The sequence below is a fragment of the Sceloporus undulatus genome, chromosome 5 (genome assembly GCF_019175285.1).
Source record: "Sceloporus undulatus isolate JIND9_A2432 ecotype Alabama chromosome 5, SceUnd_v1.1, whole genome shotgun sequence".
Lineage (NCBI taxonomy): Eukaryota > Metazoa > Chordata > Lepidosauria > Squamata > Phrynosomatidae > Sceloporus > Sceloporus undulatus.
This window is the reverse complement of record NC_056526.1, coordinates 158,495,176-158,509,934: the sequence shown is the minus strand read 5'-3', so window position 1 is coordinate 158,509,934 and position 14,759 is coordinate 158,495,176.

The following is a 14,759-nucleotide window of genomic DNA, read 5'->3' as shown; positions in this document are numbered from 1 at the left end:
AACTTTTTAATTTTGTGAATTAAGAACAATGTTTTTTAATTGTTGTAAACCACTTTGAGTCCCAGTCTGGGAAATGGCAGGGTAGAAAAAAATAATCATCATCATTGACGTTCATGGAATATGTTGGGTCTAGTAATATGTCAGATGCATGCAAAAGATTTTAAGATATGTGCATGTTGCAGATATTTTTTGGTTATTATTTCTCTTGGGAACAGCAAATTTTGGTCAGCATAAAATCCTTTGTTACCTTTACACCATGAGCAGTTCTGAACTCAAGGGACATTGGAGTTGTGGAATAATTAAGCTAAAATAAAGAAAGAGACTCATCCCCTCCTTGTTCATGTGGGTTGTTATTATCCACTAAGGCTTGGTTCCAGGAACCCCTGTGGATAACAAAATCTGTGAATGCTCATCCCATTAAATACAGTGGCACAGTAAAATGGTGTTCCTTATATAAAATGGAAAATCAAAGTTTGCTATTTGGAATTTATATTTTTTTTTAATATTTTCAAGCCACGGATGCTTGAATCCATGGATAAAAAATCTGTGAGTAAAGGGAGTCAACTGTATATCAGTGGATTTATCACCACACAGTGATTTAACACTTGGAAGAATAGATTTGTTTGACTTGAAATCACTAAAAATATGATATCGGGGTGGCAGCAGGAGATGTGAAAATTTTATTTGTACTGAAAGATTTGTGGTAGTTCAACCCACAAGCAAGCCATCACCAGATGTTCTCCATCAAAGATGGTGATGAGAGTCCAGTGAAAGCTTTGCACCTCTATTTGTGCCAATTGACATTATTGTTGAAGAAGGTTTTCATCATGTGTTACATGAAAAAGAAATCTAATGCAATGGAATCTGTATGACATTTACAAATCCAAACCACAGCTAATTTCACTGCTATCTCTTTTCTTGTTAGTAGAAATATACTCTTCATATACTGTATGATCAAAATCTTCCTTGACAAATGACTGAGAAATTATCCTTGCTTTAATAGTAATAATATAAGAAGGCAGATTTCCCACAATACCAGTGCTAACAACTACAAGGTATGTTGGAACTACAGTAAGCAGTTACACATAATGTTTCTATCATGTTACTGAATAAATTACTTCTGGAAGTGGAACTTTGCTAATCATCTGCCTGAGCCTGCATCTGCACTGCAAAAATCCAGGTTGACACTAGTGGAGGTGTACACTAGTGAAGTCGATTTTCTGGACCCATTTCAAACTGACTTTAGGGCGGGATACGGAGTGGAGACAGGGGAAGTGTGACCCTGTTGGTGCTCTTGGACATCTCGGCAGCCTTCGATACCATTGACCATGGTATCCTTCTGGAATGCCTGTGGGAGTTGGGAACCAGAGGCTCTGCTTTGCAGTGGTTCCATTTCTACCTCTCAGGTAGGTTTCAGATGGTGATGCTGGGGGACAGCTGCTCTTCTAAAAGAGAGCTGACATCTGGCATCCCTCAGGGTGCCATTCTGTGCCCCATGCTGTTTAACATTTACATGTAGCCATTGGGCAACAGAGACATGGGGCATGGTGTTATCAGTATGCTGATGACGCCCAAATCTATTTCTCTATGTCTCCGACTGCTACAATGACTAAAGATGGCATCTCTCCTCTGGATGTCTGCCTTGGGTCAGTAATGGGCTGGATGACAGAAAACAAACTCAAGTTGAATCCAGAGAAAACGGAGGTACTGGCGATAGGTATCCCAAGTCTGGGGAAGGAGATTTGTCAACCAGTCCTGGATGGGGTCACACTTCCCCTAAAGGACAAAGTTCGTAGTTTGGGAGTATTCCTGGACTCATCACTACAGTTGTCATCTCAAGTGGATGTGATGGCCAGGAGTGCTTGGTACCAATTTTGGTTGATAAGCCAACTGCGCCCCTATTTGGACCAAAAGGACCTTTAAGCAGTGGTACATGCACTGGTAATCTCTCGTTTAGATTTCTGTAATACACTCTACTTGGGGCTACCCTTGTACCAAGTTTGGAAGCTTCAACTGATTCAAAATGCAGCAGCCAGATTGGTCACCAGTACATCTAGGTTTGACCATATAACGCCAGTGTTAAAATCTCTTCACTGGCTACCAATCAGCTTCTAGGTGCAATACAAGGGGTTGGTTATTACCTTTAAAGCTCTACATGGCTTGGGCCCAAGTTACCTGCGGGAACACCTCTCCCTACATAATCTGCCTTGCACACACAGAACATCTGGGAAGAATTTACTGAAATATTGTAACACTCAATTAACCACAACTTCCCATAGAACATTTACTGCTGCAGCCCCTAAATTGTGGAATAGTCTACCGGAAGAGATCTGTCTTATTACCATTTTAGACACCTTTAAGAAGGCACTTAAGACGGATCTCTTCCGGTGGGCTTATCCACCGGATTTGGTATAAGAAACAATGGTTAAAGCTCCATATTGATTATGATTGTATAACTATTAGATGATAGATATTTTAAGGAACTAATAGGAATGTGTAATTCAGTGTTAATATTTTTAGATAGTTTTTTTTAACTGTATTGTATAATTTTAATGATGTAATGCTGCTTTGATCCTTGGGAGAAGTGGGAAATATAAATAAAAATTATTATTATTATTATTATTATTATTATTATTATTATTATTAGTTTAACTACCATGGAATTCTGGAAAATGTAGTTTATTGTGGCACCAGAACTCTCTAATAGAGAAGGCTAAATGTCTCACAAAACTACAAATCGAAGAATTGTATAACATTGGGACATGGCAGTTAAAGTAGTGTCAAACTGAATTATTTCTGAAGTGTGAACACAGCCTATTTTCCAATTTTTTAAGCACATCTGTCTGATTTTTGTTAACCACAAGAGAAGAATGATGTCTATGAGAACAATAAAATGAGCAAAAATATTCTGAAGCTTCATCTAACACTTTGTTCTTCACCAACAAGAGATTAATTGATATGCAAAACGGGTATATCCCCAAGAAGTTCCCTGAAATAATTTACAGCATGCCTGCACCATACGCAGGTTTGCCATATGTGGACTTTAGGTCATGTGGATGGCGAGACCTAATATGGTGAATGGGGCTTCATTTTAGGCAGAATTTACCTTATGTGGGGATGTCTGGAATGGACCCCCCACGTATGTCGAGGGTGCACTGTATTTTAGTTTTTTAAATTACACTGAATACACCTAAGATATGTCTAAGTTCTGTATAGAGCTCAAGGGAAAATAATTCCATTATATATTTATGACACACTTTTCCAAATGCAGGGAAATGAGAGATGTTTTTGTGGAACAAAATGTTGTTAAGCCATGCTGTTGTTAAAAATGCTTTTATTTGTCCGGCTGAGGTATTTTGGAAACTTGACCCATTTCAGGAAAGTTTTGTGATTCAACACTAGAAACTGTGGCTACAGAAAAAGAGAAACAGAAGAATCAGCTCTTGAAGAAGGATTTTCCCAAAATGCATTAGCAAGACAAATAAAAGCCTTTTTAAACAAAAGTATGGCTTAACAACATTTTGTTCCACAAAAATATGAGCACATCCCTCATTTTCCTGCATTTCATGGTATTTTCTCCCCTTCAGCTCTCACAATTTCCAAATGCCAATTTGAATTTGGGGTCTGAAATAAACTGGATTGGGTCTAAATTAGTCCAATCTGGATCATCAAATTGAGGGGAGTTTGCACAGCCCTTCTAGATGCAGTCCTTTCATGGTACTTAAATTTGCTTACAGGGTGATTCTATTCACTCTACTTAGAGGTCAGTCCTGTGGATTTCAGTGTAGCTTGCTCCCAGTTAAGTAACACAGGATTGCAAGTTGATCCCTGGTACACCCAAACCCTATTTATTCCTGTTCCAAAATGTTTTACTGATGGAAAGGGACTGGAGGAATCATTGAACACTATGACTGTATCCAGCACTTCAGAAATCCTTTTGCTGGTAGGGCTGCATGGCTGAAAAGGTTGGTTTTTAAAGATAGCACTGAGAGATATAGCTCAGCTGTTGTAGCTCTGTCTCTCAATGCAGGACCTTGTCCATAGTTTCCAGAAATACATGTTGGCTTTTCCTTGCAAAAATAACATTGTGCACCATTTTTGCAGCAACACTCCCTATGATTCTGGAAACAGTGTGCTCTTTAGTTCAAACATTTTTTCCAGCTCCCTGCAGCCCCCAAACACTCATTGTGTCTTCTTCTTTTTGGTGTAATACTCATGTGGCACTGGAAACAATGTGTTTTTGCTTGCATAAAACCCACCATATTTGAAGTGTCCTGTGAAAATGCATGTGGGTTTTGCTGAAACTGCATTTTTAAACAAACTGGTCATACTCACTTTTCCAGTCACACTATATGGATTAGAACATAGTTCAAATTTTGTGATACCATGTTCAGCTTTAAAATTGTACCAAAATGCATACAAAAATGTATGTGCAGGATCAAAAGTGTAGGTGCATGATCTCCCAGAAATGAAGCACAGCTCAGCCTATACCAGTGGTGGCAAACCTATGGCACATGTGCCCTCTCTGGCATGCAGAGTTCTCTCTGTGGGTATGTGGGCTTTTCCTCCTTTTCGCCCGCCAGCCTATCCCTTCAATTGTCTCTGGGGAAGAAGTTAAAGGGACGGTATGTGTCTGTTCCTCCTCTTCTCCTTTCATTGCCTTTAACTTGTCTTTAACTGTGCCTCTTTCCCCCACCATGCCATCCCTTTAACCGGCTTCCCAAAAACAGTTAAAGGCAGGGGACAGCGAGGGAAGTAGCAGTGCAGGCATGTGCTTGTTCCTTTCCCCCCTATTCTGTCTCTTTAACTGGCTCCCAGAGCTAGTTTAAGACATGGGAAGGCAGGGGAAGGAGTGAAAGAGTGTATACCCTTGCCATCCCTTGAGGCTGAGAGAGCATGACTTGTGTGTGTGTGGTGCCTTCAAGTCATTTCCAACTTATGGCGATCCTAAGGTGAAACTATCATGGAGTTTTCTTAGCAGGTTTTGTAAGATGGGGGTTTACTATTACTAGACTGATGCTGAGAGAGTGTGCCTTGAGGTTTGCCCCCAGAAGTCCAATCTTCATAAGGCAGACGTTTCGCCCCCCAGAAGTCCTGTCCCTAGAAGTCCCCCCCCCCCACCACTGGGTGACACCCAGTGTGGCAAAGCCACTGAGTCTGTGCACTCAGTATCTAAAAGATTTACCATCACTGGCCTATACTCTCAGTATCCAATTAGTGTATTAACTTTGTTGTTGTTGTGTGCCTTCAAGTCATTGCTGACTTATGGGGTTCCAGGGTTGTGAGTGTGTGACTTGCCTAATGTCACCCAGTGGGTTTCCATGGATGATCAAGGCATTGAACTTTGGTCTCTGGAATCATGCTTTATCACACTAGGGGGCAAACAGGGTTTAAACGAGAGTTAAACTAGAGAAAACGAGGAAATGCCTGATGTTTATCACATGACATTTCTTGGTTTTCTCTAGTTTAACTCTCATTTAATCCTGTTTTCCCTCTAGTGTGATAAAGCAGATAGTCTAATGCTCAAACCGCTACACCATACTGGCTCTCCTCTGCTTTTATTTTGACATCCTTTGAAATCCAAATATTGCTGACACTCTTTTTTAATTCAAAAGACAGGCTTACATCTACTATTTTCACTACTAAGAAAGAAACAAAGTTGTTAAAATTATGAAGTATGTGCAAAAATTTGGCTCTAATAATATTTCATTTTGTCCTGTTCGGGCCTTGTACTAATGACTTCCCCAAAAGTGATGGGGATAGAGAATAGCTGAGAGCAGAACATTTAATGATTATTCATTCTACCAAAGAATGGTTTTTGTTAAAGAAAAACATTCCCCAAACTCAGCCTCCTCCTGTCTGAGGCCATTTGTATTTGTAACCAAGATTCTACACTGATCATCTGGAAAATCACTAATGGGGAAATGGACAGGTATAGGGAGAATCTGTTTTCCTACACTTCCTGAGTTACTTACATTTCTAGGGATTTTATTCCATGGCCTTTTTCAGGCTGTTAATGGTTTGCGTTTTGGAATGTGATATTGATGGTTATTTATGCCTAGCATCTCCTTTTCCCCAGTTATGCATCAAGCATCTGGAATCCATATGGAACTTTTACTTATTCAATTTAGTGAAGGCATCTTCAGATAAGAAGAGAGGGAAAATTGACTGCAGAACCAGGAAGAGTCATTTGGCAATCCTGGGAGAAGGACAAGCAACTCATATTTTTGCCCTTAGGGATCTAAGAATCTATCATCCTGAACCACCTGGTTTCTCAAGAATTATTCTTGGCCTAGGTTTCAATTGGAGCAGGATGGAGGGTGGGGGTGGAGAAGCATCTACAGACTTCCAGACTTTTCCTGGATTTTGAGGTCTGTTCAGTTTATTAGAACTGAAGAAAGCTGAAGACAAAGGATGCTATGAATCCAAGGCCATATGCACACATACACACAGAGACAGAAAAAACAAACAAACAAACAAACAAAAAAACAAAAACTCCAAATACACTAGAGTTTTCTTTAAATGGTTTCACAACTTCTTTTTTGTCCCTTTTAGAGAGAGAAAAGATGCTCTATATCTCCAGTTTATTCGAGGATGTCACCAAGGCAAAGCCCATAAAAACATCAAAAACCAAACAGTAAGAATTGCAGTAACAAAAAAAAAAGTGGGAGATGGAGAGGAAGTAAAGAAAGATAAAAATCTATTGCAAAAATAGAACTATTTTACTGTAACGCTCTCCTCTGACACTATTTTCAAAATGTTTTTGACAGCATTTTTACAAACTCTTTCTTAATTGAGAGTGATTGGTTATAATTTAAGAACCTTAAAAGTCAGAGGAAAATTCACATGAAAACGGTGGAGATGCTGGTAGAGCAGGAGATAACAGTAGTTGCAAGTTAGATGAGGAGAAGGTGGGACTGTTACAGCACTGAGAATGAAAAGAGTATAAAGAGAGCATGAACAGAAAAGGAAGAGCCAATGGTAGACCAGGGACCCTTTCACACCACACATGTATAGCACTATGATTCTACTTTAACTGGCATGGTTCCTTTCTGTGGATTCCTGGGATTTGTAGTTTGGTGAGGCACTTGATCTCTCTAGCTGAGGATTTTAACTACCTCTCCCTAAACTGCTGATCCCAGAATTCCACAGGATGTTGCAATAGTGATTAAAGTGCAGTTGTAGTGAACTCTCCCCCCTCCCCAATAGCTTGTAGCAGTAGAAACATGGGAGTTGGACTTAGAGCCTTATCACGTGACAAAAGAAAGTTGAGATGCAGCAAGAGAGGGATGGGTTTTTCCTTGCCTTTCCACATTCAATCAAAGTACTTCCATTCTTTTTCTGACGGTCATGGTCATAAAAGCATATCTTGTGTCATGCTGGAAAAATCCATTTGGCATAAAACATGCTTTTATGACTGTCTCTCTCTTGAAGGAGAAGTACTACAACTGCATGTAGAGCGGCAAATAAAAAGCTGCTTCTCTCTTGCTATATCTCAGTTTTCTTGTGTTGCTTTGAATCCCATTTTGGGGAAATGGCAGGATATAAATCCCATAAATAAATAAATGAAAACTATGTGTGACTGTTGCCAGTCATGAAAGCCTTCGACTTCACAATAAATGAATAGTCAAGCAATAAGGGTCTTACTGAGAAACAAGATGACAGCAGAGAAGCAATAACCAGTAGATATGGTAGACATTTCATTCTTTCTATGTATCTCTTCTGCTAATTACTTGCTTAATTTTAAGTGCTGCCAAGGAATAACCATTTGGCATTGGGAGGAAAAGTGACAAAAAGAAGATGCAGATCTGTATACAATTAGTATATGTTAATTTAGATGATCATTCAGGAATGTGGAACTGTTCCAGCATTTTAAGGAAAAAAGGCACAGTCCCTCTCAGCTCTGGGAATCCTGCTCCCAGCTCTGATCATATATTGGAGATACAAGTATGCAGTCATTTCTCAGGCTGACTTCCTGCATTATAACTTCCTGCATTATTGAGATGGGTTGTGCCTAACCTACCTTCTGTGGGAAACCCACATGGGACAGACATTTGTATTCTCATGTTTTTTAGTTGTGTGTTGTCTTAATGGTGTTGTCTTTACCTTGTTGGATCTACTGACAGGAAAAAGAGAGGACAGATATAAAATAAACAAATGGTATTAAATATTATGATAGACTTTAAATGCCCACATGAATATGTCTTACTTGACATGTTGCATTTTTACATTTCTTCCATCGTCCTAAGTAAATTTTAAATATAACCTCTCTGTTCAGATCACTGTTCAAGTACCTTTTCCGGTGATGGCAAGCAAGAGAAGAGGCACACTCTCAGACTGGTCTGGTTTCTTCCTTTTAAGAATGTAAATGAGTTTCAGATTCCAGCACAGTATCAAGCATCTGTATGTTCCACATCTTCCTGAAACTGGCAAAATAAATTTAGTACTGAAACTGAGAATAAAATGGGCCTGACAGATTCATTCTGGGCATCCTTTCCTGGTGTTTGCATTGCCAAATCATGATCACTGAAAAAGCAATTCCTTTCCTCCTTGAATGAATGCCATAGAGCAGTTCCAACAAGAACAGTCACACAGACCACAGAGAAGGTGCGGGAAGACTTAGTAAGTAAGTCTGATAGCTTGGAATGGGTGTGTACATATGTGTAAGAAATGGGCTCATTCACGAGTTCAGAACAAAGGTAAGGATTTGAGCTCATGGAGTGGGAATGTGGAAGGAAGAAATGTTGCACTGTGAAATGCTTCTATTTGTAGTTTCAACCACTTTCTTCCATCTGCTCCTGCTACTCCAGCATTTTGTTGGTTTTTTTTCTGTCAGTGGCCCATTTTACACTTCACAACTATATCAGTTTGAAATCACTTGAACCTGCATGACAGCACCCAATGGAATCTAGGAATCTGTAGTTTCATGTGGCATTTATGTGGTATTCTCTGCTGCAGAGGTCTAGTGCCTCACCAATGTACAAGATCCAGGTTTGTGTAAGATGCAGCCATAATGGTTAAAGTAGTTTCAAATTTCTACAGTTGTGTAGTGCACAAGAGGCTGGTATTTGTGCCCTTTGCATTTGTTGTTGTGTGCCTTGAAGTCATTTCTAACTTATGGAAATCCTAAGGTGAACCTATCATGGGTTTTCCTGGCAATATTTGTTAACAGAAGGTTTGCCATGCCTTCCTCAGAGGCTGAGATCATATGACTTGCCCAAGTTGGCCCAGTGGGTTTCATGGCTGAGCAAGGAATTGCACCCTGATCTCCAGAGTCATAGTCCAACACTCAAATCACTATGCCACACTGGCATGACCAAATCCTATTAATTAGTCTCAACTATAGTATATCTTTGTTGATTATCACATGGAGGCATACCATTACTAAAATGTGGCTAAATCATTTCCAAAGTGCACAGTTGTGATAGCCAGTTGCGCCTGGCTCCCATGATTTAATTGTCATTGAGGCATCCTGCTCCTCTCCTGTCATCAAAGCATTCATGGAACAGCCATTTTTCAGCAATGGGAACTTGCTTTATTGGAGAAGTGGCTGCTCCACAAATGCTTTGATGATCATAGAATCATAGAATCGTAGAGTTGGAAGAGACCACTAGGGCCATCCAGTCCAACCCCCTGCCATGGAAATCCAAATCAAAGCATCCCCGACAGAGGGCCATCCAGCCTCTGTTTAAAGAACTCCAAGGAAGGAGACTATCACCCTCCGAGGGAGTGCATTCCACTGTCGAACAGCCCTTACTGTGAGGAACTTCCTCCTAATGTTGAGGTGGAATCTCTTTTTCTGTAGCTTGCATCCATTGTTCCGGGTTCTGTTCTCTGGAGCAGTAGAAAACAAGCTTGCTTATTTATGATGGGAGAGGAGCAGGATGCCTCAATGATGATTAAATCATGGGAGGCAAGCAGGATTGGCTATAACACCCATGTGTTTTAGGAATGATTTAGCCACATTTTAGTCATGGTAAGCCCATGTGATGATTGGCTATGTGTTGAAGCACCATTTAACAATTGTTTCAGCGTATCACCAATCATTCAAATATGAAAAATGGGACACCAAGAAACATTATAATGGCAAAGCAACAGTACAATGATGTCAAAACAGGAAAATGTATTAATGAGAAAAAACACACAAACTAAGAGAGGTTGCAGCAGTTTGGTTTTGCCTGAGCTTACTGCGAAAAGCAAATTCCACCCACTTCTTTCTTCTCCTCCCACTGAGTTAATTGAAGTGGAAGATATTTGATGGATCATATTCATTTGGGAGAGAAATGAAGGTGTTGTGATTTTGTTGCTCTTCCTCAGTGGCTTTTTGATAGCATCAACCATGTTATCTATTGCTCTGATGGTTTATAAAAGAAAGCACTATCTTGCAATCGTTTTTCTCCTACCTGCAAGGCTGGTTGCAGAAAGTGATACTAGAAGATTGTGGATCTGTTTCTTGGCACAGGTTACAATTTTCTTTTCCATTGCTTTTTGGTATCTATATAAAGCATCTGAAAGTGATAATCAAAATTTCTAAAATTTGTATGATCAGTTTATAGATGAGAGTTAGGTTTATTTCTCTATTACAACCTGGACTGATGCTTGGAAGCAGTAATGTACTGGATGAAGTCTAGCCAATTAAGAATGAATCCTGACTCTGTTGACAGCTGACTTCTGAATATTCTACCTGTCTAGCATGGAGTTGCACTCTGCCTACATGGATGAGTGCTCAATTTGATTTACCTTGCCACTAGAGTCCCAAATGGCCTCATTGAAAATAGGTGGGCTTCCAGTGTTGGGTTCAGCTTCCAACTAAAAACCAATCTGTTCACCAAGGGATTTTCCTGATCATTTTCCAAATAGTTAATGCTATAATTTTACTGCTTTTGTTGTTTTATTCATGTTCATAGCAATTTATTCATGTTCTACTGTTCTATTGTATCTCTTTTCTATGAACCACTCTGGAATTTTTATGATGAAAAATGGTCTAAAATGTAGGAAATGAATGAATGAATGAATCCCACCTCAGAATTTCTCCACTTGGTAGCACTCACAGAAGACCTGCAATTATGTTGAGTTGAAGGCAATTTCAGAGCTCTGTAGAAATCTTTGCACTCAATGGTTCTGGGAAAGCAGAGATACTTGAGGACAGAGCTTAAACGTGCATCTGCATCTCAGTGTTCCCACTTTAGTCCTACATATTTGTATATGCTTGTTTCAAAATACAGACAGGGGCTGGCTGTTTAATGTTACCCAGACCCAAAACTTCACTGCAAATAGAAAACTAACATATTGGAGGAATGGCTGCGCCTAGTGCTCTCCAGTCAGGCCAAGCTGCTGTATAAACATATTTTAGTTTTGAAGGGAAATAAATATGTGAATCCCTCATGTAAGTGAATATTTACATGGCATAGTACAAGGTAGAGATGAACACTATCTTAGGTGAAGAGGTCTCAGAACTAAGCCTATTACTTTAAGAGAAAAATAAATCAGTGTGAATTTGACATTTAATGAAGACTTTTCTATCCTTTCTCTTCTTGATGAATGGCTACCTGGAATTATGTATACTATAGCATACAACAGTGACATGTTTGGTCTGTCACTTCCCAATGCTACTTTCAGGGAAGCAGAGGAAGATGAGATGAGAAGCTTTGGGCATATAAAACATAATTGCAGTACTCATTTTATAAACTCTTGAGTTTATTGGCTTTGAGAAGGAAAGGAATTACTTCAAGAGGAATGGTGTAAGTGAGTTCTTTGTCAAACATGTCCTTTACAAGAAACAAACATCTAAGACAGCTGAAGGGCACAAGAGGTACTGCCAATAAAGACATGGAAGGAAAGAAGAAAACGGAATTAAACCAAGGGGTAGAGGGCTTTTTATTTTTATTTTAAAAAACAAGTAGATGCCCACCATCAATCTGACGTGAACAAAATTGTAAGAACTATGAAATTAATTACATGGACTAAAAACTGTTAACACTACTTCAATATCCAGAATGCCTTTCTCACAGTGCCACCTTGTTGTTGTTGTTGTTATTATTATTATTTCTCCCTTACTAGAAGAACCTCATGTTTCTCTCTGGTGGGAACTCAGGTGTGTTTCATTGTTTTGCGTTGCCATAGAAAGCAATCAAACCTCCTATTCTCATTCACACATTGCTACTTAGAGCCAAATTACATGTGATGTGGAATGTTTCTTTGAATCTAACAGGTAAGGTTATATAGTTTTTTAAATAGCAAATGCAAATTGGTTCATTTCTAGGAGCCTCTGCCCCCAACCCCAAGCCCCTTCGCTGGCACTGGCTCCCTGCAGCTGATGGGGCTGCAGTCTGCACCCCCAAACTAAGCCCAGGACAGAAGCTTCGCAAGGGGGAAGAAGGAGGGAGGGAGGGATGGACTTGTCCCATTGTCCCCAATGGTGGTATGGCTGCATGCATGCACCACCATTGGGCACAGCACGGGCTTGCCACCTGCAAATGATTGAAACCGATGGCAAGTCCGTGGATACTGAGGGACAAATGTATTGAAGGAAGATGACGCTCAGTGTTATTGCTCAAAATGCTTCACATGACAAAGGTGTGAAATGCTACTTTCTAGTTCTAGTTCTGTACAAATTCTGCAACAGGATGTGAGTCTGGCCTACAAACAATTATGATGAGGATTAATGTGGAAAATTAGTTTTCTTCATGGTTTAATGTTAACCATAAATATGAGTATAACCATGCTGAAATTAAGATGTGGATTTCCACCTTCTTCCCTCAGCCCCCAGTAGTTTCCAGACGGCAGTAGCATCACTTGTGAAACATCTTAAAAGAAAGTTTTAGCTTGTGGGTTGTTTCTGGAATAATCACAGACCTATTAGTGGCAATGAAAAGTCAACAGTGGGCTGTTTTCTGTTAGATGATTTTTTGTTTGTTTTTTGTTTGTTTTTTGCCTGCCTCTCTGTCAGTTTCTGTCATCACATTTCTGTTTCTTGCATCTTAGGTTTATTTCAACTGGATGGTTTTTGTATCCCCAAAATAGATTATTAAAACATGGTCTCCCCATGCTTGGTTTGCACTGAGGTTGTAGTCAGTTATATTCTCAATCTGGTTTTGATGTTGACTTTTTGTAAATGTGATAATGTTATTTTAAGATTAAGTTAAAAATGTAATGTATTGCAGTATATTATCCTGATCGTCACACTTGACTTCCAGAAAATATAATAAACATCCTGACACTTTATCACAGAGCCATAACATAAAGGGTTAGTCTCTAATGTACATGCAATCACACCCTTCATATATATATATATATATATATATATATATATATATATGGATAATTTAAAGATACAGATTTTAGGAGGTTTGTTCTCTGAAATAATTTGCTTTCTTTCCAACTTAGGACTTACTTTCTTTCTTTCTTCCTTTCTTTCTCCTTCCAAAAACGAATCAGGAAATATTTGGCTGAGGATCTTGGGGAGGATATTAGAGTAGATATTGCAAAGGGAATAGAAACTCTTAAGAGGCTGTTAATTTTATTATGGCAACATACCCTTTTAAATCTGAGGTAATACTTGACTCTTTGTTTTAGTCTTTTTCACTTCTGTGAAATACTATAATTTGAGGTAATTTTGTAACAGAATATATTGTTGCCTCAAGGAATCAGAAGCTAGCTGTGTTCATTTTATAGGACTGGTAATTATGTACTTCCTGGGGTGAATTTTTTGTTATAAAATAACAAATTTAATTTTTGATTTGTTCATTTTTATAATGAGATCTTTTAATCACCACTGAAACTATATTTGCTTTTACTGAATCTCTAGGAGAAAGTGGAGTGGCTATTGAGAATAATTACTAGTTTTCACACCTTTTTTATTTGGAGGGTATGGAAATGGTATTACCGATATGATCTTTCTTGACTATATACAGTTATTCTGATTTGACATATGTCAGAAGTGATGTGTCTAGTACATATGACCCTTTGGAATTTAACAGGATTTAGAAGCATAGATATATTTGAAACTAATGAAGATCCTTCTCCGCCATCAGAAGGGGGCGCTGTTAAATTCTTTAGGAACTAATTTGAAATGGATAATTTTTTTCTTGAAATATATTTATGATGTGTTTTTCATTTTTAGAGATACTAGGCATTTGTAGCTCCTCCAGAGCAATTCTATGGTCAATGTTTGGCAAATGATGACCACAAAGTTGGACCAGAGGACCTAGAGATTCATAGAGAGGTGTTCTCTCAGATAAAAACAGTTTTTGTTATTGTGGTTTTTCCACATTCAAAGGGGTCCTGTGCCCCTAACCTCAGTGAATGTGGAGGGGCAAGTGTACAAATGAACACACAGGTTGACTTTCCCTTGTCCAAAATGATTGGAATCAGAAGTTTTGGATTTTGGATCCCACCCCTCACAATTTGGAATATATTGCTTATACATTATGAGATATCTTGGAGTTGTTAGAGACTTCACAAAGTCTAAGCATGAAATTCATTTATGTTCCATATACACCTTACACACAAAGGGAAATATAAATCTCCATCTGCTAACTAGGAAAGAAAGGAAGTTGCAAATGTTTAAGGAGTGGTTCTTGCATAGTGTGGATAAACATTCCTTTAGTCCAGATTTTGTAATGTTTGATGGAAAGGTCCAAAAATTGGAAAGCTTATCATATTATATTTTAGTCATTTGATAAATGTGTTATCAAACACTATAAAAGGAGGAGGAGGAGGAGGAGGAGGAGGAGGAGGAGGAGGAGGAGGAGGAGGAG